The sequence below is a fragment of the Amaranthus tricolor genome, chromosome 2 (assembly GCF_026212465.1).
Source record: "Amaranthus tricolor cultivar Red isolate AtriRed21 chromosome 2, ASM2621246v1, whole genome shotgun sequence".
NCBI lineage: Eukaryota > Viridiplantae > Streptophyta > Magnoliopsida > Caryophyllales > Amaranthaceae > Amaranthus > Amaranthus tricolor.
Genome location: NC_080048.1, coordinates 14204136 through 14229348, shown reverse-complemented (window position 1 = coordinate 14229348; position 25213 = coordinate 14204136). Strand labels below are relative to the sequence as shown.

Below are 25213 nucleotides of genomic sequence, written 5' to 3'. Positions count from 1 at the left end.
ATTTAATTCCGCAAAAACAGGGCTAAAATTCTTAAACTTATCAAAACAACAATTCACCCCCCCTCTTGTTGTCGTTCCCATCTCTAACACAGTCTACACTTACATTAACAGTACTTCTTGTAGTGTCAATGCCAATCTTAGAGCATATAAGATGTTTAAATTCATTCAAATCCATGTTTGAGTTGCATGCAAACAGTTTACGTCTTCCCCCAACATACTTAACATTGCTACTACTTGATCGAATTGAACCATTCCAAAAACATACAACAGTTACACGAAATGAAGTTATTTCTACAACAATACGTACAAAATCAACATCACCATCAAGTTCATAAGAAAGCAAGTACATTATTCAACAACTCTCACAACTAGAGTTCACAACATTCATAACAACATTTAAAAACAAGGCACATTGATTATTGACTACATATATATATATATAATTTACAAATTTAGGGTTTGCATTTAAACATTCTCTACATTAAATTCATGAACAAACAACCTCATTATGAAGATCATGGCAAATAACAACTACATTTGACATATTTATAGAGTTTAAGTGTAAATGACCATTATAAATGACATACTTTTTAAAAACAAAAAGAACTAAAAAATTATAATAAAAAGGTACCTTAATAAGCTGTAGATCACTAGAAAGGTACCTTAATAAGCTGTAGATCACTAGAAAGGTACCTTAATAAGCTGTAGATCACCAAGGAGTAGTAATTTGCAAGTTTATGAACCTGCATTTATGTGAAAGTTGATGAAGAAATATAAAACCTAAATTTTCGAAAAAAGTAAAAAAAAAACCAAAAAAATTATTACCTGAAGTGAATGTAGGAAGATGACAGAACTAATTAGTAGTAGGAACTTGGAATTTGATGAGATTAATTGAAGGATTGAAGTTGATTTTAATGGTGGAAAGAAGAGGGAGATTTTCGTGGGTTAGGCGCTGAAACAAAGTTGAGTGAAATGAGAAAGAAGGAGAATTGTTGATATTTAGGGCAGCATAATTTCGCTTGTTGAACTAAAAATTCTAGCAACTTTATACTCGTTGTTAGTAACAGTGATTATGTACCAAGCCTAGCTTTGGGGCCAAAGACGCTTATTTTGGGAATAAAGTTTGGCAAAAGCTTATTTTTTGACTAAAGTTATTAAAAAGTCTTATTTTTTTCAAATTTTCTGTATGAGACGAGTGTATATACATCATCTAATTTAGAAACCAGTTTGCCACATGTCAGTCCCTCATGCAATTTTATCTTTCATAATAATGCGCCACATAACAATTGTTGATTAATATTGCATCCAACAATCTCAAAAAAAAGTATATATAAAATGTTGTAATTTTGCATCATAATTCTTATTAAAGAAGCTGACAAAATTCCATAACATTCCTCCTTAAATACCTTAATTACTCTACTATAATGGAAATCAGTTTGCCACATGTCAGTCCCTTATGCAATTTAGGCTTTCATAATAATGCGCCACATAACAGTTGTTGATTAGAGCAATCTGAAAAAAAAGTATATAAAAAATGTTATAATATTGCGTCATAATTCTTGTTAAACAAGTTGACAAAATTCCATAATATTCCTCCTTAAGTACCTTAATTACTCTACTATAATGGGTAATAAGTATTTTGAAATTAATAAGACTATTTTTCAAAGCCCACGAATAACGTAATTAGAAAACTGATATAACTCTCGAGTAATTTTCCATAATTCATGCTAATATAAAAGGTAAGTAATTGTTCTGAGAATTTGGTTAATAAAAGGAATTTAATACCATCAATATTATATTTTTTTTGCAACTTAAACCCTTATAAGTTGTATAAAAGCCTAACTCAATAAAACTTGCTTTACTGCATTTTCATACTCTCACATTTGTACAAAAGATTAATTTTTAAAGAAAAAACCAAAAAACAAAAAGGTTTATGCAAAATAATGACAATATGGATTTTCTCAAGGAAATCATACGAATAGATGAGAATAAAACATAAAGATAATGTTTGTTGCTTGTGTGCGATTGGTGATGTTGGTTGATTGTCGTACAAATGTGATATTGGCCGAAGGATATGTGATGAGCAGAGAAGGTTATTGTTGTGACACCTTTGTTAAATTTGTTACTTTCTTATAATCTATTCAAGTAAGAATGTAAAACTTTCATATCGATTTAAGAAAAAAAAAATACAGTTTGAGTTGCCTATCATTATTACCGAGGTTCGATTTCTTGTAACAAAGTTTTAAGGGATCAAAAGTTGTTATTCATGAATTAGCCTTTGTTTGAAGTAGCCTCATAACAAGTGGTATTGTAGTTGGCTTCTTTTAACGAATTTGGGTTGGGTTATGAATTTGATATATTTGAGTTTATTAGTTCAATTAATTGTGATGGATTATTTATGTGATTTGGGTTTTTTTGGGTTATTTAATATTGAGTGTGTGAAAGTAAAATTATTTTAGGATATAAATGCAAACACTTTTATGGAAAAAAAAAAGAGTAAAAGTAGTTTTTTCAAGCAAATTAAATGATGAATAAAACAACTTAATATGATATTGAATAATAAAAGGTATTTCTATCATAATAACATGTGTTTTTAACTTTCACACCCATTATACAATTTGTGAAGGTATAAACATGACATAATAGTTATAATTCAGACATTTAATGGTATTTTGTTTTAATTTTATCGATATGAATAGTGTGTTTGATGTTTCTTTATCTATAATTTTATACAATATATTACTTTTTTATACGGGACTATAATAGTATGCTTATTTTCATGTCTCACACATAAAGTGATGCTAATATTAGATAACCATGATTTTATATTCAATTTTAACAAATATATATATATATATATATATATATATATATATATATATATATAATTGCAGTTTTTAGGTTAATTTTACTCCACAGTAAGGCATATTTTCACATTCTTAAATACATTCACATATCTTATGTAAGAAAAAATAAACCTTTCCCTTTATCCCTTATAAAAGGGATGAACAAAGGAGAAGTAATAATTATTCAAGTCATATGAAGCATGAGCATTGATCTTTGTATGCTTGTTTAAATGTCAGTTTGAGTGCATCACCGAAAATGTGTTTGATTGCATTTATACTATAGTTTTGCTCAACTTTTGACTTCTGCCATTTTGATAATTCAAATAGTTCAAAAAGTAGTAAGCATAAAAAAAAATCATCACTTCCTGTTAGTCAAAACAAACCAACTCGAAAGGTTAACCACCAATTGTCAAACACCATTAATGCACTGATGTTATTATTTTATTTTATTATTAATAGTGTAAGTTAAAACATAGTCAAGTTGAGTCTTATTTGATTCATATCAATGTAAGGATTATTAATATCAACGTTATATAATTTTTTTTATTATGTATAAATAAAGATATTAAAATTAAAAGTGTATTGGTAAACGTGTCAAAAAATGAGATAAAGCTAGGGAAATGAGAGTATAACGAAAAGAGACAATATAAAATAGAGCAAATTACGGTGAATGATACAAAATTTTGCTAATCTCCATACAATAATCCCAAAAATTTGATTATCCATGAATAATACAACTTAGGGGTGTGTGTTCTTGGAATAATACTAACTTTTTTTTTATTGTAGGTATTTGACAAAAAAAGGTAAAATCAATAGTTAAACAAAAGTTGGTATTATACTAGGATAACACCCCTAAGTTGGTATTATTGATGGTTAATTAAAAGTTGGTATTATTTTTGTAAAATCAATAAAAGTTTCTAATATTGTTACATATTATTATTATATAATAATAATAGTAATAATAATAATAATAATAACAACAACAACAATAATAATAATAATAATAATATTATGTAATAATACCAATTATTATTACATTATTATTATATACAGTTATACTTAGGTTGATCAAGCGAGTATGAAAGGATTGAAGTCTAAGATAAGTATTAAGGGCAAAGTGTAAAAGACTAAAATCTAAATTATACAATGGAGATTCTACGTATAGATCGAGATTGAAAGCGAGTTTGAGACTGAAGAATCTAAGACATAATTCTACTGGTGAAATATGTTCATTGAAGTCCGATCCTCTTCAAAAAGAAAAAAAATTATGAAATCTTGATCAGATTTTTGTTAGTGTAGCTAATCTGAATTTAGCATTGAAAAGTGATGGTTTAAGCTATTATGATGTTTTTTTTTTAATCTTATTCGGTATAAACAAGAGCGGACCTAAGATTTAAAGAATGGGTTTCTTTAAGTACTGAATAATAAGTATATAACATTCTAGCCATCTAAGTTTAATTGCTTGTTCAACTTTTCTTTATTTCTTTTTTTTAAAGCTTAACTGGGTCCAACCCTCAAAGTAGTGTTTTGGTCTTAGTTGAAGTCATGTTTACTCTGCTATGATCTGGATGTTTAAGCAACTATAGATCAGTCTACAAATAGGGTTCCTCTAGTAGCTCAAAGTAGTAATAATGGAATCCCCAAATTTTATATTATAGGAAAAAAAAAAAAAGAAAAAAAAAGAAAACTCAAAGATGTGCATTATAGACAGGAAAAGGGTTCATCAAGATGGATACCAACAATGGGGAAAGTTATTACATTGCCCCGGTGATAACCGGATTTCTGGCCCGTCGTAAATGCTAAGAACCGGGTTATACAAACAATATTTATAATCACCCTAATACTACTACAACGAGTGTAATGGTAAGTCGGGGGTCGAACCACAAGGATAAGGGATGCTAGTCTAAAGACTTGGTGTGAGAAGGTTATATGGAAGGTTGATTGGTGGGTGAACTTAACTAATAACGAGAATAAAAAGGGAAACTCAACAATGAAAGACAAGCGGGGAGTAGATTACGTCCACCCTAGGATGGTCTATTGGAAATAAAGATAAGCTAGGTCAAGGGAGTTCGAACGATAATCAATCAAGACCCTCTAGATATCGAGAGGAAGTTGGTGACCCTATAAGCCACACGAACGACCTATAATCGCCCTATGTCTCTCTAGGAGTGGTGGGACAAGATTCGAATCGAATATCTATCAACAACCATCAACCTCCACCCTAATCCTAAACATTGAAGACAAGACCAAACCTAGGGTTTCTATAATCTAAAACCCCTAAAGAAACTACTCACACATACTCATATTTAAAGTAATACCTTCCAAAAGCTTCAATGATAATACATCAATAGTTGAAGAATTTCAAGTTGCAAACATTACAATAAAAGATGAAGTAAAGGTTGTGTTTAGAAAATGGAAATACTGAATTGAAAGAGAAATTATGCTAATACTAATCCTAGAATACATAAACACTACCTAAGATGAAAGGTAAAAACCTCCATCAAAGTTAAAGACTTGGATCAAAGATAAAGACCTTGATCAAGGGTAAAAACCTTGATGAATGCTCCTTCTTCCTCTTCTCTATATATAGGCTTCAAGAACAAGTGGGAGGGTGGTGGTGCATGCTTGCTCTACCATCCTTAGGTTGTAGGAGGGGGGGTGCCAACCCTAGTGAATAGGTAATGGGGGATGGCAGCCTTGGCATAGGCAAAACGAATCAACGAATAAAGCAATGACGCTTTAAAAGTTTCGTACGTATTGCTGTTGCCCACTACGCTCGACCCGAGCGATCTTGCTCGACCAGTCGAGCAAGTGTACTGTACTCTTGAATTAAGTCCTGCTGATGATCAGAAGCTTCTGGGAGTGAAAATGCACTTCGGTCGACCCGAGCCATATCGCTCGACCGGTTGAGCGAGCTTCAGGTTGTAATTTCTAGCTTCTGACTCGAGCAATGTCGATCGAATCCAGGTCCATTCGACCGAATCCAGGTCCATTCGACCGATCCAGGTCGAATCCTTGTCGAATCCTTGTTCTCCTTGGCCCGTTTTCGTCTTTTGAAGCTTTGGATGCCTTCTGGACTTTGCGGGGACCTTGGGGAAGACTTGGAATGCTTGGGAAGGCTTTGGTACGCGTGTCTAATCTTCGATCAAAGCATCTAAGTCTCGTACGCAACGTAAAATACCTTGAAATCTCCGAAAATACCAGAAATTACCGCAAAACACCATGGAGACAAGAACAAGGTAAAATCATGGGTAAAGTGTGTAAAAACCATTCTAAAACGCGAGACTCGACACTAAAATGAGGAGATAAATGTGCTCTAAAAACGAGCACATCAACTCCCCCAAGCCAAACCTTTGCTAGTCCCTAGCAAAAGAACTAGCAGGGCAACATGAAAGCGCGGGGCAAAAACAAAACTAAACTACGAAAAACAATAAAACCTAAGACTCACTTTCGTAGGAATCACGGTCGCACTTAGCATGTGCGACAAGCCCTTTAAACCCCTAGGTCTCCCGTAGAGGACGATTAAGGTCTCGTGAGGGTTTTCAGAAGGAAACCCACAAATCCAATGCAATGCAATGTAAGGTGAGCGGAAAACAAAACAACGGAAGCTGTGCACGTGCAAACTCTTTCTTAGCCATAGGTGTGCAAGTAAAATGGGCTCAAGAGAGCGCAATACCAAGAAGGATGACCAGTTCTAAGGACTAGGGATCACTAAATAAGCTACAACACAGGCTATGCCAACCATTACACAGAGAGATCACAAGTCTACGCTCCCCGGGTTATTTCTCAAAAGATGTGAGAAATATGCAATGACGCTCATGTGTTTGATTATGGTTCGTGTTTTGCTCATAATCATCCGACTAAAGATGAGTCGGGAATCAAACACCTAATAGGGGAAAATCTTGGGGATTGTGTCATATCTACACTCCAGCACAGAACATACTAATCAGACCAAGTCGAACAGGTTTGTGAAGGGTTGTAACGTTGGCTTTGGGTTAAGGTGGGATACATTTGGGAATGTCGCGCTAAAGTAGAGGATAACAAGTGACCCAAGACTAAAGATACCACAAACACCTCATAAAAAACCAATAAATACCGTATCCAATAATGATATCAACCCAAAAATCACAAGTAAGCACAGATGAACTCTATCATAAAACATCATGAAAAATTTTGAATTTCATCACAATTTGTGTTTTCAAGCTCATTTCACTTTCTTTGATAGATTTCCTCACTCAAATAAATATATATGTAAATCTCTTTGTAGAACAAGCGGAAGATCTCCTCACTCAATGAATGTGTACGTATATATATGATAATCACTATGTAAAGCACAAGAGGAAAAGGGAGAAATAATATGAGCAACAAATGAATGAATAGAGTTATGATAAACTAACAACCACTGGACTAACCAAAAAGTCCACAACACAATGTAACTCACACCAACCCCACCATCACTACACTATCCTCTAGGTCAAAAGAGGGAATATTTGAATATTTGGCTCATGTGGAGTTTAAACAATGTGGCTACAAAAGAAAAGGTAAAGGCAAGAACTTGGCTTAACCTAAAGTCAATTTACGTCCATAGTAGGCTATTTGGCTATGTAGTTCAAATCTAACAAACGTGTTATCATCCCCGGCCCTAGAAAAAGCAGACTATGTTGGAGGAGAACAGACACAATACTTAGATCCCCTAACTAGCACTCAAAATAAATGGAACTCGCAAGGAGTCCAAAAAGGTTCAATCCTCATAGGCTAGTCGAAATGTGCCTCAAAAGGTAGTCATCCAAGCCACCAACCAAGCAAACCCAAATCCCCCAAGTCAGGTGGAAAACGGTCAATTACTTGGTCCCAAAAACAAGCACAGGGCTAAGAAAATATGAGTATGTATAAGGCCACAGATGTACACACCAGAAGCTTGCATGCTAGTTTCAAAACTCAAATTTTTTTTTATTGAAAACAGAAAAACAAAGCATGAATATGCAATATATACAGTATGTCGATCGAATCCAGGTCCATTCGACCGAATCTAGGTCGAATCCAGGTCGAATCCTTGTTCTCCTTGGCCCGTTTTCGTCTTTTGAAGCTTTGGATGCCTTCCGGACTTTGCGGGGACCTTGAGGAAGACTTGGAATTCTTGGGAAGGCTTTGGTACGCGTGTCTAATCTTTGATCAAAGCATCTACATCTCATACGCAACGTAAAATACCTTGAAATCTCCGAAAATACCTGAAATTACCTCAAAACACCATGGAGACAAGAACAAGGTAAAATCATGCGTAAAGTGTGTAAAAACCATTCTTAAACGAGAGACTCGACACTAAAATGAGGAGATAAATGTGCTCAAAAAACGAGCACATCACCCGGATCCTGATCTTAGTCATCATGCTTCTAAAAAGGGAAACCCAGGGACCTATGACTGGATACCATATGCAGATGCACAGGTGAACACACCAAATTCAAGCAGTAGAAAACTCTGTCTGTCTCAGTGTAACATAATTAGCTTATCTCTCTGCAAATCATGAATTGAAAAAAAAGAACTATGGTTGGTTTCGGCTATTTTTGGTCCATTTTGAGCAAATAACAAATTTAAAAAGAAAATTGGATGGCGAATTATGTTACACTGACTGTCCCCAAATGGACAGTGAAGTATATTACATTCATCAGTTTCTCCTGTCCCCAAATGTTTGTCCCATCAACCTAATTTGCGTGAGAGCTCTTAAGAGAACTTGGTGCAAACAGTTTGGGACGAGTAATTTACCGTTTATGCAGTTCTGAGTGCATTTTGACTTATGCAGGTCTCTCTAGTTTATATACTCTAAATGTCCAACAATCCTCCCTCATTTAGAGTATTTAATTAGCTTTCTCTACAAACTCTTAGATTGCTCCATCTTGTACATCAATGCTCAATGTCCCTATGGATTGCATTGGCACCTAGTACATCTCCTCCACAAGTGAAAATAAATCAATGATGTCCCTTAGGGATTGAATCAAAGAAATATATCTATCCACCCAGAGAGATGTACATACAAGAAAATTTCTCTTATACCTGCTTCTTTAGGTTCTAGGTCTTCTAACTGATTCTCGAACAAATGTTCGGTGCATATTAACTCCTCTCCTGAGTTCATTTTACAAGCAACACGACCCTTAATCTGAACTACTAAGTCATCATCTATACAAATGTTCGGTGCATATTAACTCCTCTCCTGAGTTCATTTTAGAGTATTCATTTTGGCAGTTTCACTACAGAAATGAGGCATACCCTTTATAGGATCCTATGCTGGGGATATTTTTTTCCCATTGGATTTCAGTTCAGAAAGCTGCTGAACAGTTTTTGAATAGGCAACAGCGCTAATGTCTTCAAGGAACCTTTAATTTGCAATTGCATATGGAAAGGAACTCTTTATTTTCCACTTCTCTGACTTCATAATTAACACCAGTAGCCACCCCCTGGTAGGGCAATTTTATGTTGATCACACCAAAGAGGTAACACCAGAGTAATATTCATCATCCATACCACATTTTCCCTTGGGCAACTACATAAATCCTTCTCCAGATTTGCTTCTTCCTTTGTCAAGGCACCACTGCCAGAGGGGGATTGCATCATCGGAGGTAAATCTGGTTTCAGCACTAAAACGATGTACTTCTTCATGGTGGCTGAAGGTATCTTCATCACCACCCCTAGTAAATGATCCTGAGACTATTGAGAATGGACAGAAGAGACATAGTCATTACTAAGAAAAGAGCAAAAGACACATGTTTTGTTAAGGATAACAACTTTCATAAAATCGCATGGAACTCTAACTTTCATTACGCAAATTTATTATGGATGTAAAGACACAAACAAGTCAGAGGTTAATGTCAGAGATTTACTGTTCACCTCTACCTTTAAGGAAAGGATAAGGTGCCAACATGTGATAAGATGCCAAAAAGATTTAACCATAAGATGCCAAAAAAATGTTAACTCTTTAGCATGTTCTAACACACAACGCTACCCAACGCCTCAGCAGCATCTCAACTCAAAAGTTATCTTATTTCAAATTAATTCACTTGATATTGGTTTAAAACATAGCAACATAGTTGGTAGATAGTTGAAGGGGCCACTAAAAATTATAACGATGTGGAATGTGAAGTAAATTATAAAAATATATAACAGATTCCAAAAAGTATTATAAGATGACAGACAGAAAAAATCTCTAACTGCAACTCTAGAGTTTGTAGCAGGAGCTAATGCATAAGGCACGTATAGTTCTCAGAAACTAAGGCAAATAGAAGTGGACTCACCGTTTGCGATTTAACGACTACCACTCTTCCGAGCACAAGAAATTCCTGTGTAGAATGAGACTGCATGACATGCCCTGTTACCTAGTTCGAGTATCTTTCAGCCTCTGTATACATCTCATAATATTCCTCAATTGCAGGTTCACCCTTTATGCATCTACAAGAAAACAAATCCATTGAATTCAAAGTACTTGCTTGATATTATTCTACATGCACTAGTATCGGTAGGGGGCTATACGAAGAGTAGGAAGAGATGTAAGTCTCTATAAATCATAATCCCACTCCAAATAGATACCATAAGTACAGATGGTGTAGGTATAACATCTTTTTCTTCTTCATATGCAAGCATCAAGCTTCACAGTTCACATTGACACGTTAATAAACTTGTTGTTACTTTGTTATATATGGGTGATCTGACATGTGAAACCACTAGACTAAATGTGGAATACATCCCTTGTCTTTGAATCTTTAGTGGGATGGAATTGAAATTCAATTACAGGATAGGCCCTAATAGATGTTGAAAGTATTCGGATGATGGGAGTAGCTTACAATTTCAAGACTATTGTGACTCCTCCAAACAAACCAAAAAAGGCAAGGCCTTAAAGAAGAACAAATGCAGATAGCTTGGTTTGCTCAACGATTCAACCTTACCAAATATCACACCGATTAACCCTATTCCACTTATTTTGGTTGGTCTGCTTTCAATATAGCGTACCAATTATCATTACATAAATTCATGACAACATGTGGCATGTAGTTAAATATGTTCATTCTCTACAGCCTTACCAACTTTTATTTTTCTTAACGACAAATTGATTTCCCATTCTCCAGGATACTAAGATAGAGAAGCATAAGCCTACTCCAAGGCACCAAACTGCCACACCATCCCTAGATAAGAGTTGATCCACAGGATAAATGCCTTAGAAATTAATATTGCGTCATATTAATGTGGTGAGTCTGAGTGAATGCAAGTTTGTGACTTAAATCAGTCTTTAAAGAAAAGTAAAATTTGTGACTGGAAAGAAACATACTTTAGGGTCTTTGTGGGCTGCGCAAATTTTACCATCAGGAGCTGTTGCTTTTCAGGAAGTTTCTTCTGAGTATGAAATTCTACAAAGCTTCTCTTTAGCATGTCTTCCACCTGCAAACAAGTAATATTGATGAAACCACAATACACGACCATAGGGCATGTTTAACAATTAAAAAAATCCAGAACCTATGATTTCTAAGGCTAAATGCTGACATAATGATAAGCCTTATTTGAATACACTGCCAAGAACTATATATTATCAACCTTTTTCGCATATTTCCCTGAGGTTTTAAGTAAACTGTTGCCATGACAAGAGTGACAAAATAATCACCATATTGGTTTATAATAAATAAAAACGTATCAGATAATTCAAAAGTGTGTTACATGTTCTCCTGGTCAAATCTCACTAAAATGATTGCATATCTTGAATTTTTCCCTGACTCAAACATCAAAAGACTTACCTTTAGTTCTTCAACACGAAGTAGATGCATAATCATAATATAAGTTAGATGAAACTGAGATTCAAGTTTGGTTGGATGTCTAACAATGACATGCTTCAGGTCTCATTCATCCAGAATTTCATCACGACACATTATTATAACTGTCCCAAATTTATCGAGCCCTCTTCTGCAAGCACGACCAACCATTTGTGTATATTCACCTGGAATTATCTGCCTATACTCCTTCCATCAAACTTTCTTAAAGTATCAAAAACCACCTGAATATTAATTGTACGAAAGGATCTCTAATCAGCAAGAGACAGTTAACCAAAGGCATCCGGTAAAATCGACAAAACAAAGCCAGAATATTAAAAAGTAACTGTTTATTCAGTTCTCTAACAAGAACTCACACACCACAAAAAAGAAGGCAAAATTTCAAGAAAAGTATAAAGAAAATAAAAGGGCATGAAAGGAAAAGTAGAAAATATGTGGTGATGGAACATCAATTGGTAAACTGCAAGATAAAGATCCCTTGCCACCGGGATCAAGGCCTTTTTTAGAAAAGGGATAACGTAGGGGAAAACCCTGAGCATTCAAATTGATTTTTTACAATGAAAAGTACCAGATCGTAATATGCAATAACTGGAGGGAAAACTAAATTCGTGAGTACAAATCACATTCTAATATATTGAACAAATGACTTACCGTTCTAGCAGGAGCATTAACACCCATAGCAAATGTTTCAGTTAAAAATAGAACCTAAATTTAAAATAGACATCAATATTTGTCAATATCAGCCCCAGCTATAATCCTCAAGGATCTTGTCTAATTGCCATCTATAATGACAAAAAAAAAGATTTAATTTAAAGACCGAGAGTACAATTGCATCAAAACTTTCATTGGATCTTGTCACCTAAATAAATTTTAAAAAGGTGTTTAATTATAATATATTACAACACTTTCAAGAAATTCGGCCAATATATCTCAGTTCGGGTCTGTTTAAAGCTTATAGAAACATTGTTATGAGTAAAAATGAAATAATGATCACACAATTGTAACAAGACACATACTTTGATTACACCACAGCAGAAAAGCATCTCGATAACTTCTTTTACAATGGAAAGAAGCCTGGCGTGAAAGAGAAGGAAAGGCTGTAAAATAAATAGCATGGGCTGTTAATTTACGTTTTGAAGTCGCCACGTACAACTTAATTCATGTGATATTTAAATTGTACATGGGAGAGAGTAAGAGAATTGTACTACAATACAACTTTGTTCTTTACAGTTGATACTCAAAGCAATAAACAAATCACTCTTTACAGTATAGAAATAAGCAGGATTATAGGACTAATGTTTATAGTATAAATGCAAGTCTATAATTTCCATGATAATGCTTGTGCACAACTCTAAAATCTTGAACCAAAGATTTCAGAGAATAGAATAAAATGGAATTGTATTCATTTAATCTTTCAAGGTGTACACACCTGTTTATATATAGGCATGGATCCTAGAATTAAACCGAAAAACTAAGAAGTTAGCCTTTCTTAAAATTAATTTTGAGTGAGTCTAATTCATCTTTTGTAAATGCTCTTGATCAATATATCAAGGACAAGGATATAAATCGCACTGAAGTTTATTCTGCTATGATGAACTTAAGGCGACGAAAAATGTTTGTGAAAACCTTGCAGGTAGTAGAAACCCTTTTAAAGTTGAACTTTTAGTTTAAAGCGGAGTAATTAACTTAACTATATTGTATTGTATTAATTTTATAGTTTAGCTAAGTAGAATTGAAGTTGTGCACAAAAACGTAATCCTATTATGATTTTAATATATACATACGAAGTTTATGGTCCAACTTAAAGTGCATCTACATTGAAAATTTTCATTTTTGTTGTTGTAGGTGGTTGTTGTTGGCATCGTTGTTGTCCGCTATTATATTGTTGTTATCGTCCCTACTAATTTACTATGCATTGCTTCTATTTTGTAGATGTCGCAAATGTTTCATGTTGCCACCTTTCCTATTGTACTAAAAAGCAAATAAGTCTTTATATTTGCCCCCAAGAAATCCTATTATATTTAAAATATATATTAAAGTAAAATAATTTACATATAAAACAGTAAATAATCAAGGAGAAGTAGAATTTAAGATATCTACTGTTAGATTCTCAAATACACAACAAGAGAGCTTATTGAATGCACCAAGCATTTAAAATCCTAGAAGAATGAAAAGAGTCAGAAGATGTTCTTCATACTCAAAACCAAACTCAATTACAAACAATCTCAGAAAAAGTAAAGCAAGCTTTTTCTTAACACATTACTTTATGTTCAATAACATCTTATCTTATTATTGAAACAATCATCATCAGCTAATCCAACTTCTTTTCTTGGAAACAAATAAAATTCCATATCCCCATCATTAGTGGGAGAATAGAATAAAACACTCATTCATCAAAGGAGTCCCTAAAAAGGTGGGGAAAGCTATTGTTGTAAAGCCTTCAAATTCAGAAAATAACCTTACAATTAAAGCCAAGATTTGATGAAGCTAGAAAATGAGATTTTGTTGTCCTTGACTATGACGAAACAGTAATGTTAGCTATATTTTATCTTTATTTTACCCCTATAAGTGGCTTGTTTAGCGTGAGGAAATTACATGTTATTGCATTGGTTTATTGGATTTTACGCTTGTTTGGTTGCTTTGGTATTTTATTTCATTTTAGGATCTAACTATCTACATCAAGCACAAACTAGCCCCTTGGGTTGCATACATTGCTCATCTAAACACCAAGGGCTCAAAGAAGTGAAACATCATGAGCCAAGCCACAAGAACAAACCAAAAAAAAGAAGCCAAAATAGATCCACTCGACTAGAACAGGCTCGAGCCAAGGTGGCTCGAGCAGCATTGCTCGAGTCAGAAGCTGAGAATTTCACACCTGATGCTTGCTCGACCGGTCGAGCGAGTTGGCTCGGGTCGAGCAAAGTCATTCACATTTCCAGAAGCTTCTGATCATCAGCAGAACTTAATTCAGGAGCAGAGTACACCCGCTCGACTGGTCGAGCACAACGGCTCGGGTCGAGCGGAGCTGAATTTTACATTCTGTCCAACTTTTGAAGTCTCTGATGTTGGACCTGAAGGTGGCTCGACTGGTCGAGCGGGATTCGCTCGGGTCGAGCAAAATGGGCGGCAGCAACATGTGCGATCTTTTTAAAGCATCATTCGAGGTCCAATTGCATTTGTTGCTTCTAATTGCATCCCCCCCCCCTACAACCTAGGGGTGGTGGAGCAATCATGAAACCACCACCCCCCACTTGTTTTTGAAGCCTATAAATAGAGAAGAGGAAGAAGGAGCATTCATCTCAGTTTTACCTTCCATCTTGAGTAATTTTTATGTATTCTTCAAAGCTTTACTTTCATTTCAATTAAGCATTAGTGTTAGCATAATTTCTCTTTCAATTCAATCCAGTATATTCACTTTTCAAATACAATCTTTAGTTCATGCTTTATTGTAATGTTTTGCAACTTGGAATTCATCAACCATTGATGTACTATTATTGAAGCTTTTGGAAGGTATTACTTTGAATCATCAATTCATCTTGTTCATCCTTAGATTGAGCTCAAAAGAGTAACTTCTATCCTTGCTTATATTGTTTTCAATTCATGTCACTTAATTCCCTTGATTGTTTGCTTTAGTTTCATATATTCATGCTTGTAGTTATTCAACTTATATTGCTTTCATCTCTTTAAGATACTTTAGCTTAATATATTCATCTATGATTCTTGGCTTGTTTGCATTCTACAATTTCAATATGAGTATGAGTGAGTAGTTTGCTTTGGCCCAGGCTAGGCATCATCACCATGTTTGTAGTTTGATTTGCTTTCTTTACCTTTGGCTTGGTTATGTTGTTTATGGTTTAAAATGGATTTTGCTATCATGTTGTAGTATCATTGAATTGAGGGCGAGAGTCGATTTTTAACGATAATCTATGCTTAAAAGTTAAGACATCTCCATGAGAATAGGTAGATGCTTTGATTGGAAATATTGAATTTGTGCTTCATGTCTTAAATTATGCTTAGCTCCATGAGAATAGGTAGTTGAGTATGTTTAGGAAGTTTTTGTTGCTCGAGAGAGAACATTAGTACTTATGATGCGTTCTTCCCCATAACAAAATATCCATGACCTTAGGTTAATGTTTAGTAAACACTACTTTGGTGAGAAAGCCTAGCCTATGCCTCTTAATTTATTGATCATTTTATCCTTGTTTTTAGTTCATTGTATCCTAATTTACTTTCAGGATTTGTTTTCATTAAGTACTTTAAATTGTTTGTTCTAATCATTTCTATCTCCAAACATCATATTATACGTTTTCGAACATACTAATCGATCGAGAAACTATTAACTTAACCCCCACTCCTTGTGGATTCGACCCGTACTTGCCGATGTACTACGCTACGCCGTGCACTTGCGGTATTACTATTGAAGGACGTAAAGTCCCGATCAAGTTTTTGGCGCCGTTGCCGGGGAGTGGCGACTTTGTTAATTGTTTTTCTTGATTAGTTAGTTCATTGTTCTTTGTCATTTTGAGTTGTTTTCATTTTTTTTTTTCTCTTCACTTTGCACTTGACCCCGATTTTTGAGTGTAGTGTATACAAACTAGGTCTCAAGGACAAGAAAATCTTGTACCTATAAATCCTGAAATAGGGAGAAGAAGAAGGAGAAAGAAACAACGAAAAATGGCAGAAGAACACCCAAAATCCCTTCAGGAATATGCCATGCCTGATGGGAGTCTAGGGTCGAGTATTGTTCAGCCAACCTCACAACCGCAAATTATGAGATCAAACCAGCTTTCTTTCAATTCATTGCTCAGAATCAATTTGCCGGCACTGAGATGGAGAATCCAAACGACCACCTAGATGAGTTCGTGAACAAGTGTGGCACTGTGAAATATCAGGGGATTTCTTATGAACAAATGAAGCTGATTTGTTTCCCTTACTCACTCCGTGGTGAGGCAAGAGATTGGTTAAGATCTGAAGGGCCAAACAAGTATCGCACTTGGGAGGCATTATGTAAGGCTTTCCTTGCTCGATTCTTTTCACCAGCCAAAACTGCTAAACCACGTAATGATATCACCTCATTCCGTCAAGAAGATGGTGAAGCATTATACGAGGCTTGGGAAAGATATAAAGGGTTACAAAGGAAGTGCCCGCACCATGGAATCCCAGACTGGCTCTTAATTCAGAATTTTTACAATGGTCTTAGGGACGAGATATAGATTTCAGTAGATGCTGCAGCTGGAGGAACATTGATGGCCAAAACCCACGAGGTAGCCAAGTACATAATCGAGGAAATGTCCTCGAACTTCCATTGGAGAGATAAAAGTAATACCAAGAAAGGTGGAAAATATGAAGTGGATGCATTAGTTGCCATTCAAAACTCTGTCCACGCATTGTCAAGGAGGATGGACCAGTTGAGTGTAGGGAACACACTAAAGACTTGTGAAGTGTGTGGAATCCAAGGTCATTCCCCATCAGAGTGTGCAGCAGCAGAATCATCATCATCAAGCCAACAAGTTAATGCAGTGTACAACCAAGGGAAGCCACCGTTCAATCCATTCTCCAACATTTATAATGAAGGTTAGAGGCATCATCCCAACTTTTTATATAAAAATCCAAATGCATCATTGAACCCACCATCATATCATCAACCTCCACCAACATATAACCAACAACCCCCAGGGTTTCAAAAACCTCCACCACAAAACCCACCACAAAAATCAAATTTGGAGTCCATGATGGAGAACTTCATTGCCACTCAGTCCAAGATTAATGCTGACACTTCTAGTGCCATCCAGCAGATTCAAGCACACAACAAAATCATTGATAATTAGATGGCACAGATGGCGCAACAATTGAGCAACCTCTCCAAACCCAGTGGACAGCTGCCAAGCAATACCGAGAAAAACCCATCCGGGCATGTAAATGCAGTTACACTAAGAAGCGGCACAACTTATAATCCTCCACCCATGGTTGTTGTTGAGAATGAAGAAGAAGAGGTGGTAATAGAGGAAGAAGCACCTGATGAAGAGGAAATGGAGGAACAACCAGCACTTGCCCCAGAGAAGAGAAAGGAGCCCACCACTGATGTATATGTACCTCCTGTTCCTTTCCCACAAAGATTAGCGCATCGCAAGCTTGAAGAAAAATATGAGAAGTTTTTAGAAGTTCTGAGTAAGCTTGAAATAAACATTCCCTTCATAGATGCTATCAAGGAGATGCCTTCTTATGCAAAGCTTTTGAAGGAGGTACTATCTAATAAAAGGAAACTGCTGGAAACAAGCATAGAAACACTGAGAGGAGAATGCAGCACTATCTTAGAGTGCAAGGTACCGAAAAAGGAAGCTGACTGTTAGCTACATTTTATCCTCATTTTCACCCCCATAAGTGGCTTGTTTAGCGTGAGAAAATTACATGTTATTGCATTGGTTTATTGGATTTTACGCTCGTTTTGTTGCTTTGGTATTCTATTTCGTTTCAGGATCTAATCATGTACACTGAGCACAAAGTGGGCTATTTAGTTGCATACATTGCCCCCCTAAACACCGAGGGCTCAAAGAAGTGAAACATCATGAGCCGAGCCACAAGAACAAGCCAAAGAGAAGCCAAACTGACCCGCTCGACCAAGACAGGCTCGAGCTAAGGTGGCTCGAGCAGCATTGCTCGAGTCAGAAGCTGGGAGTCACATCCTGAAGCTCGCTCGACCGGTCGAGCAAGATGGCTCGGGTCAAGCGAAGTGCATTTTCACTTCCAGAAGCTTCTGATCATCAGCAAGACTTGATTTAAGAGCACAGTACACCCGCTCGACTGGTCGAGCCAGATTGCTCGGATCGAGCAAAGTGGGCAGCAGCAACACGTACAAATCTTTTAAAGCATCATTTCTATATTTTTTGATTCCAATTGCCCATGCCAAAGCTGCCAGCGCCCATAACCTATTCACTAGGGTTGGCACCCCCCCCCCCCCCCCCCCCCCCTCCCCCCCCATACAACCTAGAAGTAGTGGATCAAACATGCTACCACCACCACTTGTTCTTAAGGCCTATAAATAGAGAAGAGGAAGAAGGAGCATTCATGGAGGTTTTTACCTTTCATCTTTGGTAGTGTTTATGTATTCTAGGATTAGTATTAGTATAATTTCTCTTTCAATTCAATCTAGTATTTCCATTTTGTAAACACAATCTTTACTTCATCTTTTATTGTAATGTTTGCAACTTGGAATTCTGCAACTATGATGTTTTATCATTGAAGCTTTTGGAAGGTATCACTTTAAATATGAGTATGAGTAAGTAGCTTGTTTTGGCTTAGGTTGGGCTTCATCACCATGTATGTAGTTTGACTTGCTTTCTTTGCCTTTGATTATGTTGTTTATGGTTTAAGATGGATTTTGCTATCATGTTGTAGTGTCGTTAGATTGAGGGCGAGAGTCGATTTTTAACGATAATCTATGCTTAAAGGTTGGGACATCTCCATGAGAATAGGTAGATGCTTTGATTGGAAATATCGAATGTGTACTCCATGTCTTAAATTATGTTTTGCTCCATGAGAATAGGTAGTTGAGTATGTTTAAGAAGCTTTTGTTGCTCGAGAGAGAACACTAGTATTTATGATACGTTCTTCCCCATAACAAAATATCCATGACCTTAGGTTAACGTTAGTAAACACTACATTGGTGAGAAAGCCTAGCCTATGCCTCTTAGTTTATTAATCACTTTATCCTTATTTTTAGTTCATTGTATCGTTATTTACTTTCATGATTTATTTTTATTAAGTACTTTTAATTGTTTGTTCTAATTATCTCTATCTCCAAACATCTATATATACGTTTTCGAACCAACTAACCGATCGAGAAATCATTGACTTAGCCCCCGCTCCCTGTGGATTCGACCCGTACTTTGCCGACGTACTACGCTATGCCGTGCACTTGCGGTATTACTATTAAAGGACGTAAAGTCCCGATCACTTTTACAATATTGATTAAAATGTAATCAACTTAATAAAACAAAGGGAACAAGAAAGGAGTAGTATTGATCACTTTATCCTTGTTTTTATCGTTATTTACTTTCATGTTTTATTTTCATTAAGTACTTTTAATTGTTTGTTCTAATTATCTCTATCTCAAAACATCTATATATACGTTTTCGAACCGACTGAACGATCGAGAAACCATTGACTTAGCCCCCGCTCCCTGTGGATTCGACCCGTACTTGCCGACGTACTACGCTACGCCGTGCACTTGCGGTATTACTATTGAAGGACGTAAAGTCCCGATCAAGTTTTTGGCGTTGTTTTCGGGGAGTGACGGTTTTATATTAATGGTTTTTCTCAGTTAGTTGGTTCATTGTGTGATTCTTATGGCTAGTTGGTTGTGTCGCCAATTTGAGAATGAAGCTTTTTGGAGGTATTATTGGAGGCTTGGTGACTCCTTCCCACATGACCATAACCTTGAAATATGGAATATATGCCAAATGATGTATGATGGTTTAAATAATGAGACTAGGGATCAAGTTGAGACCATGTATAACTTTGAGTTCCTAAACCAACCAATAGAAAGAGCTTGGGAATTTTTTGAATGGCTGGCGAAGGAAACCTATGAACAAGAAATGTCTCATACTCCCCCTTCTCTAGATATGAATCATACAACCTTTCATGACCATTTGGAGGCCAATCCTTCATGTTTGGCACTAAAGGATGACTATATAGGGAAAAATTCATATGAAAGTTATGACTTGGTTAGTGAGTTTAGTGTAGAAAATGCGGATCCTAGTTACCTTAATGAGTCCTCCGCTCTACCCTTTTCTTACCCTTGTCCCTATCCACCTTTTGAGGAGTCTGATGATGACGATTTGATTTGTGAAAATGATGATTTTAAGGAATTTAGTATGCAGTTAAGGCAAGCCCTTAACCAATCTGACTCCTCCACAGATAAGCCCCTTTTAGAAACATCATTTGATGGCATAAAAAATAAGCTTTGTAGCCCTATGCCCTCTCATTGTGAGCCTATTATTGAGGCACCCTGCTTGCCTTATATTGATGAGAATCCTATTTTTATGCCATGTAAGAATGGCTTGTCTGTGAATGAACATAGTGATCACACAATTAATGTGCCTATTGATAAGGAGTCATGTGTGCGTGCATACAACACTCTTTCAAGTGAGACTCCAAACATCATACATTGTGATCACTCTATAATGCCTCATTTTGGTCCGTTTCAAGCTCCTTTCAATGGTCATAAATCCTTGCCCTTAGTAGAATATAGATATGCCTCCATTGACCTATGTCAGCCTATTCCAACTGATTTCCCCTTCCCTCCCTTTGTTTAATTTTTCTTTGGCTTTTCATCATGTAATGATAAGCCATTTTTCTATATTTATTCTATTCTATTGAGATATTTGTCTCAATTTCTCTCTGTTTGTTATTACTTAACTCTTTCTTGTGTAGGGAGTGAGTTTGACAAACTCCTTCGAAGTTTGTCAAGTTATTTACTAAAGAAGGTCTAGCTAATGACCTAAAAGAAGTGCTAGTTGGGAGGCAACCCAACTTTGTTTTAGTTTTTACTTTTTAATCAATTTTTCAAGTTTTAGTTTGTATTATTGAAAAGCATGCTTGTGCCGAGTTGATGGATATAGGATTAGATAGTCGAATGCAAGGTCGAGCAATGAGCAAAAGAACAAACCGCTCGACCAGTCGAGCAAGGCTGGCTCGGGTCGAGCGAAGAACAGGCAAATGCACAGCAGCAAGGGACTTGCTCGACCTGTCGAGCAAGCCTTCTTTCTTTCGCTCGACCACTCGAGCCAATCACTTTGTTTTTTCCAGTAGCATCACAAACAAAACAGAAAGCGAAAAAACAAAATTTGACCTTCGCTTAGTCGAGCGAAGAGCAGTTTCCGACAGAATCGAGCTTAAATTCAGTTTTTGCTCGACATTTCTCATTTCTCACTCGACCCAAACATCAATCCTCCTACTTTCTCTCACTAAAAACTCAAAGCCTGAGCCCTAAAATCCTTCAATCCTTCTACATTCACTCATCAACAACAACATTCACTCTTCAAATTCATCAATTGCATCCACTTTGTGCCATTTCCATCAACATTTTCACCAAATTAGGGTTTGTGAGATTAAGGTAAATTTGTTAAATTCTTCAAGATTTGAGTTTTTATTTGCTTTCTACTAATTAATTTTTACTTTTTAGTAGAGATTTTGCGTTCTTTGCTTGTTTAATCTTTATTTTACGAAAATCATCATCCAAAATAAGCTAATGGTACCAAGAAGGCAAAGAAGGAAGGAGAGGACACCATCACCTCAAAGAATTGAAACCGACGAGGACTATCCCAACATCATCTTTAGGAACGAAGACCAAAGAGATAAGTTTCAAAATCTCAAAGAAAGGCCTATCGTTCCTACTAGGTTTATTTGTGCAAATGTGCTTAGAAACCTAGGATTGCTTGAGTGTAACAGTAGAGGCAATCTCGATACAAGATTAACATTTAATAATAATAATAATAATAATAATAATAATAATAATAATAATAATAATAATAATAATAATATCTAATACAATAATGTAGCGAAAGTCTCAAATGCCGAACTGTAAAAAAAAAAAAAAACTTCAAATCATACAAACTAAAATTATTTAAAATAAAATAATAAAAACAAATTACAACTGATAAGAAATACTGTTTGTTCAAAATAAAAAAAAATAGATACATCATAATCAAGTCATCATTAGAGCTGTTCAAAACAAATCCGACCCGAAAATCCGACTCGGAACCGAAAATTATCCGACCCGAAAAATGTAAGTTTTTTAGGTTTACCGAACCGTAATTACCCGAACCGAAACTTCACTCGAACCGTTTAATAACCGAAAAGGCCAAAATCGAACTCGAACTGCAACCGAATTTTATAACCGACATATAAACCTTAACCGATGTTACCTGAACTGAACAATGATCGACCCGATTCAAATCCGACCCGAATTATGCACGTAACCGGATGCAACCTGACTAAAACTGATTAAGATCGAACTGTTTTTAACCCGAACTGATACAAATCCGAATCGATTATTAATCGAACTGTTTTTAACCCGAACTGATACCAACCCGAACCGATTCTTAATCGAACTGTTATACATCCGAATCCAATTTCAGTTTTCTAATTATGATTTTTTGAATATTTGAAAACTAATTTCTAATATTGAAAGATTGTAAACAAGTTTATATATAAATATTTTAGCAAATCAACTATAAACCAATAAGATTCCACCAATTCTTCAAGCTTTAAGCCCCAAAAATTTACATTCATCACTTATACATCCACCAAATTTAAATATATAAATATTAAGTTTTTAACCCCAAAAATTTACATCACTTATACATCTATGTAGCTTTATTGGGTCATTGAGTTCTGATGCATGCTCGTTCCTTTTATGTATGGCCAACTAATTCAAGATGAATTCTGTTTTTCTCATTGTCCCACATCGCCTAGGTGAAAGAACGCAATCCCACTAGTGTGTTATTTATATGGGCCAATTAGAAGTGTTGTATAGATTGATTTGAAGGTATACTGAGTAAAATCTTATTATCTAGTATCCTTCTATATCTGGAAAAGGTTTAAAAAAAAAAACTTCTTTTAGTTATTTAATTAAATGTATAAGTATTTGAAATTATAAAAGCATTCCACAATAATCTGTAGGATAATGGACTTATATTATACATGCCCATTATAATAGGAACTAGAAAGTGCTGATAGATAATGTAGTAATTTTTGTATGAAATATGAGATAGACGATAAAAAAAGTCCAAATACAAAATTTGAATATTTTAATTTAAACATCTTAAATGATGTATAAGATATTAAATAACAAAAGTGGATATTATAAGTAAAAAAATAAATGTTTTAAAATATTGGAAATATTTAGTCTAACTTAGGATATTTGGAAAACTACTTTTGTAGCGGAGGATGATGATGGATGTCATATGGATGATATGTGATGATCAAACTTATATTTACCTATTTATTTGGTTTTCTTTGATTTGGTTTGTATGACTATTTTTAAATACTCATGTTGTTTATTTGGTACTTATTTGAATGTTATGTGAGTTTTATATTTTTAAAGTGTTTATTTACAAATATCAAATGAAAGATTGTAAAATTATCTTTAATTTGAAATATTTATTATATTACCACCATTTACGTGTCCCCGTGTCCGCCATTTTAGTGCAACCTAGTGTTTAACTGAGATTGAGGGTCGGCCAAGCGAGCCAACCCTTCTAGTTTGCACAAATTATGTCGGCCATATGTCTTGATTTCCATACAGCACTCACCAAATCAAAGGGTAAGCATGGCATAATTAGCCAACCGACCCTTTTAAATATGCCCCAAGGCTGTTTGGTCTTGTTTATAGCTAGTCATTACTAATTACCTCTTCTTCTAAGTCGATGTGGGACAAGCATAAATTACCACTTGTTTGGTCTTGTTTATAGCTAGTCATTACTAATTACCTCTTCTTCTAAGTCGATGTTGGACAAGCATAAATTACCTCTTGTTTGGTCTTGTTTATAGCTAGTCATTACTAATTACCTCTTCTTCTAAGTCACTAACAATAGGTCTAGTTCCGAACATTATTAAGTTTTAAATTAAATACGATGAATTATTAGCGTAATAGATTTATTATTTTAAAGTATTCAAGGTCACTAACAAGTATAAATACATAATATCATATAAAATGGTTATGATTACTTGATTAATCTAATTCACTTTATTATATATAATAAGTTTCAATTATCAAACTTAGAAATACAATCGATTATTAGTGTAATAGAGTAATGTATATTCTAATAGCCTATGAGATAGTTTAGATTATTCTTATTATTCATTCAAACAAATCGAGTTTCGATTATCGAGTTTTAATATTTAATCAATTATCAAAAGTAGCAACATGATGCATTACGAATAATCAAAAAAGGTCGAGTACTACACTAGTTTCATTTACTATAATCTATAATAGATCGAATTATGATAAGTGAACTTCGAATTACGAATCTACGATCGATTATTAATAATAGCCTATAAATTACTTTAGAGTTTAGAGTATTCAAGATCAATAATAACTAATAACTAATAGTAATAAGTAATAACATTGAGTTAACAGTCAAATGTCAATGATAGTCTATAAGTCTATAACTATAACTCTATAAGATAGTTTGTATTAGTTTTATTCACTCCAATAGATATAGTTCCAAACATTATTAAGCTTTAAATTACATACGAATATACGATCAATTATTAGTGTAATAGATTTATTATTTTAAAGTATTCATGGTCACTAATAAGTATAAATACATAATATCATATAAAATGGTTATGATTACTATTAATCTAATTCACTTTATTATATATAACAAGTTTCAATTATCAAACTTAGAAATACAATCGATTATTAGTGTAATAGAGTAATGTATATTCTAATAGCTTATACTCCCTCTAATTAAAAAACAAATGTCTCATTTGGAATTTGCATAAATTCTCCTCTAGTAATATATTCTAAATTTCTAATAGGTTAATTACAAGCCT

The 25213-nt window shown here is 34.9% G+C and overlaps 1 long non-coding RNA gene and 2 other non-coding genes across 4 annotated transcripts; all 3 read right to left on the bottom strand.

The window, feature by feature from the left end:
- Nucleotides 1–7774: 7774 nt before the first annotated feature.
- Nucleotides 7775–12411, bottom strand: LOC130804988 (uncharacterized). Of its 2 annotated transcripts, XR_009040121.1 has the most exons (5): nucleotides 12302–12411; nucleotides 11618–11874; nucleotides 11158–11267; nucleotides 10130–10283; nucleotides 7775–9545 (listed from the first exon to the last, which is right to left on the bottom strand). It is a non-coding gene; the product is annotated as an uncharacterized LOC130804988 (long non-coding RNA). The 2 variants fall into 2 exon arrangements; XR_009040120.1 differs by lacking the exon at nucleotides 12302–12411 and having other exon boundaries at nucleotides 11618–12221.
- A 4291-nt stretch (nucleotides 12412–16702) lies between these two features.
- On the bottom strand, nucleotides 16703–16808 carry LOC130807104 (small nucleolar RNA R71). Its single transcript, XR_009040476.1, has one exon. It is a non-coding gene; the product is annotated as a small nucleolar RNA R71 (small nucleolar RNA).
- Nucleotides 16809–23881: 7073 nt separating this feature from the next.
- On the bottom strand, nucleotides 23882–24010 carry LOC130807118 (U11 spliceosomal RNA). Its single transcript, XR_009040489.1, has one exon. It is a non-coding gene; the product is annotated as a U11 spliceosomal RNA (small nuclear RNA).
- Nucleotides 24011–25213: the final 1203 nt, after the last annotated feature.